Raw genomic sequence first — 5,159 nt, 5'->3', positions numbered from 1 at the left:
GACTCATACACATACATGAAAACAAACACATGATATATCTCATACTTAAAGTAAATATACCAGTCCATAGTTAGTACATAAGCATAAAATCTCTAAATCTAAACATCCATAAAGATATAAAGCATAACCAACACTTATTAAATCCAAAACATCATATCATAGTATCATAATAAAAGTCATCACAACATAGAGTATCATCCAACCACATAACAACAGAAAAAGTCAACCAGAGTCAAACTAGGTAAAATACAGTTTGATCAAGGGAGGGGCATTACAAATTCACTATACACTCACAAACTTATCATCTGATGAAGTAAAATTCTCACATACATTTCTATCAAGTTTGCTAATAGAAATCCACTATTTTTTATTTGGATATTATGTAGATTCTAGAATCTTTATTAGTCATCAAGCTAAGTATATCCATATACTCATTTACTTGTCCAACGTAGAAAATATCAAATCCTAGGTTGATTGTGCTTATTTTGTTGTATTGACTTTACTAGCTTGGATAAAACCCTAAATAAAACATTGTTTTCTTTATAATCAGATTTGTGCCCTACCTATTAGTCCTTCGACCCATAAAAAGTCTAGACATGTCTATATTTTAATACCACTTATGATCATCTAATTTATTATTAAAATGATCATTTTAAACTAAATAAGATATAGTCTTATCAATAAAGTTTCTTTATTCAATAAAATTGTTCAATAGCATAAGTGGCTTTAAGGTTTTTATCTCAAAACAACAATATTCAAAAAATGAATCAATAGATTAAGGATACTAAGTTCAAAGAATCAACCAATATAATAAGAAAGTTTGAACAACCTTCTATTTTTTAAACATATATCCTCAACTTTCTTTCATTGGAATGATTACCTAACTATCCTTAATATGGAGAGGTAGACCATCAATCTCTATGTGATCTATCAATTGAATGCATCTCTCAGTGTCAAGGAACGTTAATTGCACTCCTTATTGGTAATCCCACTAGGTATCTTATTAATTAAACACTCAATGGAATTTTATCAAGAGAAGGAGAATAAATTGTCATCCTATTAGAGGATTTCATAATGGTGTTTAGTAGGAAAATCTCAAACTATTGATGAAGTAATTTTCTATCACACAAATTAGTTGATTATATATGTTGCACATATCAATTGATAAGCTACACAAAGCATTAACTATTTTAAAAAATAATGTACTATTTGAATTTTCCATTTGCATGTTAAAAATCTTAGAGTTCCACCATGCATATATAAAAATATTGAATCATTTATCAATTTTATATTGACTAAAATCAAAACCTCATATTGCAAAACCATCTAAACTCTTCTCATTTTCTTATGATAAAATTCTTTGACAAACAGCAAAATGAAGAAATATAACAATCTAATTATTTATTATTATAAATAATAAATATTAAAGATTCATTTTTAAAGAATTAAATTAAACTGCATATATATATGTAGTTCTTTTTCAAAACATCTTATAAGTTTATACTATTGTTTTAAAACTCATATCCATAACGCTATACGTGCATGTCATCTAAACTGAACTTAATATAGATCGTTATCCATAACACTATTAGGTGCATGTCATCTAAACTGACTTATAATAAACTCATCCAGAGAGACACAATCCGCCTCAAATTACCCCAAAAAGAAATGTTTTCAAGGAGATACAATACTCCGTAAATTACTTAAAAAAAATGTATTCACAGAAATACAATCCTCCTCCAATTACTAATGCTAGAAAGAAATAGAACAGAAAATTAAAATACATTATTGCAATCAAAGTTGACGTAACAATTGTTTGTTGGTTGTTATGACTTTAAACCACTGCTTTTCTGGATTCTGATTTGGAGAGCAGTGAGAGTCAGTGATGCAGATGCATTCAGTTGCTGTAATCAATGGACTTCTACTCCCATCTAAACACATCCACTTCTCTTTCCCATCTTCATCATCAAAAACTCTAGTGCCCAACTGCAGCTGTCCAGAGGAGACTGTGCTCCACAGAGTGTTGTTGGGGGCAGAACAATTTTCTGTCATAATTGCAGGCAACCCATTTCCTTGAGTGGAAATGCAGGATGAACTTCCCATTAGTCCAATGGGGCCTTTCACACTGGCATCATACTTCCATCTGCTTCTCACACTCTGGCATGATCCTAGATGAATGGTGTTTCCAATGCTGGATTCAACACAGGCCAGATGCAGGGTGGTAGATTATTTGATAATATGGCCCTGGAGATAAGTAAGGGTCTGCATTCACCACACAGTAACAAATTTATCAGTTTGCCATTGGAATTGGAAGATATAAAACTTACATTTAAGATATGATGTATGAAATTATCTTCTCAAGTATTGAAGCATGTTTTCATGACACTGTTAGTCCATCCTATTATCACCTGTATGAGTTTAACACATTGGGCAATGATTATTCAGCTATAGAAGGTGATCTCAGTTCAGGTGGAGGCAATCTTTGTAATAGGATCTGATGTTTCAAGGCAACTAACAGGAAATCTGGTTGTTGTGGCATAATATAAGGGCCAAGAATTGTGGAACATTGACTCAGACTGTATCTAAATTTAAGAGCCAATGATTACGGAACATTAATTCAAATCAGTAACTAAATTAAGAGCCAATAATTTACAACAGTGCACAACCAAACTCTTTAATCTGAGTGAGGTGTTTCTAAATTTTAACTGTTTTGGATCAAATTTCATGATCTAAATTTGAATGAGGTGATCTTAAATTTAACTGTTTTGAGTCAAACTTAACCATCTATTTTAGATGTTTTTAGATTTAATTGTGTATTATTTTCATAGACTTATTGAATCAAATTTCTGATATATTTATTCTTCTCTTGTTTTTTTATTCTCTAAAAATGCAAAGGCCCATAAATTTTTTTACATATTTGAATCCAAAAAACCTTTATATAAATATCATAAACTATAAAAATTTAATAAAAAAAATACCAACATAATTTAATTAATATCTGTAACTAAATTTAAGAGCCAATAATTTACGCAGCAAAATAAAAAAACAAAGCCCTGTGATCTGAATTTGATCCAAAACTGAGAAGTGAAGTCGTACAGTCAAATTGAAAAACTTCTCATAATTTAATATTTGCAATTTAAGAAAAATACCAAAAGCTAGCTGTGAAACTCAAGAACTCTCAAGAATTAAAAGCAGAAGTTTAGAAACAAGAAGAGGGTGGTGTTCAAACCTAAGAACAACTAATTTACTTAAATTCAAATTACAGGAGAAGAAAGCACAGTTTATATATATATATATATTACCTTGAATGGGCTGTTGAATTTCCCTAAGGCGAGAAATAAAGTCAGGATTCCTGATGCTGACGATTGAAAAAGCCGTAGGTCTCCTCAAAGTCTTAATAATAGCTTCCCCCATAGTCCACAGCGCCCAGTCCACGTCTTCCTCCGCCAGAAAAGCCAAAATACAGTTCAAATACCTGTTATCATTACCGATAGCAATATCATTATAAGAGATTACATGGTGTAATATGAAATGTGGATGGAAAAATATACACAATCATATCTAAAAGCAACCATATCTAAAAGCAACAATAAATTGTGACAAACTGATATCTTCAACATCATAACAGTTCATGTACCTGTTATCATCATCATTCACGTATCTCTGATCAATTCGAAACTCGCTAATAAAAGTGGTGCCGCAGTACCATTAACCGACGAGGTCACTTGGGCTTACTCACATGATTGTCCAAGATGACCATGACACCTGCCTCTGCTAGCGCGCCACGATGCGATCGTATGCGGCCACGTGGCCCAATTGGAGGAATCCCGGATTGTTGCGCTCGATTCCCGAGGTGACTTCTGTCAGATTTAGCTGTGCAAAAGTCTGGCCAACCGTGGCCTCTGTGTAGCTCTTCTCCGTGACCATGTGAATGGAGTATGTGAGGCGGACACAATTGAAGCCCAGAGAGCTGATCGTGTGCGCTATTGTGGTAACCGGCAACCAGTTGAGACCTTCCGGTAACCCGGGCTCCATGTGGCCCGGCCAATTGACGCATGCTAGCTTTACTCTCAGTCCCGTTGCCTCGTCCACGATCCACCTGCCACGTGTCCGTAGCGGCAGCACTCTGCGGGCGCCGCAACAAGAGGCAACGCTATGATTAATCGTAGCGCCGCCATTGTCATTCCTGTCGCTGTCATGAAATCCTAAAGATTGAATTGTTTTTTTTGGATACGATTGGATTACATGGACAAATTTCTGCACTGGTGGGTGTTTGTGGATAAGATGGATGAACTTGACTTACGGTCTTTCGGTATTGTAATTAAGCCGTGGATTGTGTTTAACTGATTTTGAAGATTTACATCTCTGTCAATGCAGAGTTTAATGTAATTGTCTAAAAGTTTGGTCTTTTTCTGTTTTTATCAACAAGCTCTGGTAGTTGTAACGCTATTTTTTAACTACAGGAGAGCACAATTTGTGGAATAGACGTTGTTTGAATGCATGTGAATCGCTTTAACTACTTTGCTCCAAATTATGTAGCAGATTTGAAGATGATTTCAAGCAGACACAAAAAGCTTCTATATACTGTTATTGGTATTTTTTATTTTTACTTTCAAACTAGTTTACTTGTGTGTAGCTTTTTTTGTTTTAAGCTCGCGAGCAGGCTTGGAATTTGACGGTCACCTCTGCCTGTCATATGAATTTTTGATGACGGTTTAGTTATTTCAATGCCTTTCATTTGACATTTTAAGAAAAATATTAACTGTCAAAAAATATAAAAGTAGAAGATTGAAGCAATGAAAATCAATGGACGTCTTTAAAATCTTAAATTTACTAAATAAGTTTCTAAATTAATACACTAATATATATTATATATTAACATTAAATGATAATCAATTAATAATTATTAATTTAGTAATAATAAACATTTAAATTTTAAAATTATATATATTATGACAACTTTCTATAACAATCTTATTAAATATATTTAAAAAATTAAATTGACTAAGTTTCTAAATTCATATATAAAAAAATAGAATATATTGTAAAAATTCATATTAAAATATTTTATCAATTATATTCTATCATTTCAATTATGACAAGTTTCTAAATTCATATGAAAAAATAGAACTATTCTAAAAAGTCATATTAAAATATTA

The 5,159-nt window shown here is 32.3% G+C and overlaps 1 pseudogene; it reads right to left on the bottom strand.

Annotated features, from left to right (window-relative positions):
* Window positions 1-1,737: 1,737 nt before the first annotated feature.
* LOC131059971 (glycosyl hydrolase 5 family protein-like) lies at window positions 1,738-4,254 on the bottom strand (annotated as a pseudogene).
* Between the last annotated feature and the right edge of the window lie 905 nt (window positions 4,255-5,159).

Source organism: Cryptomeria japonica, chromosome 7 (genome assembly GCF_030272615.1).
Source record: "Cryptomeria japonica chromosome 7, Sugi_1.0, whole genome shotgun sequence".
Lineage (NCBI taxonomy): Eukaryota > Viridiplantae > Streptophyta > Pinopsida > Cupressales > Cupressaceae > Cryptomeria > Cryptomeria japonica.
Note: the sequence above shows the minus strand (reverse complement) of the source record. Positions and strands in the feature narration are given on the sequence as shown.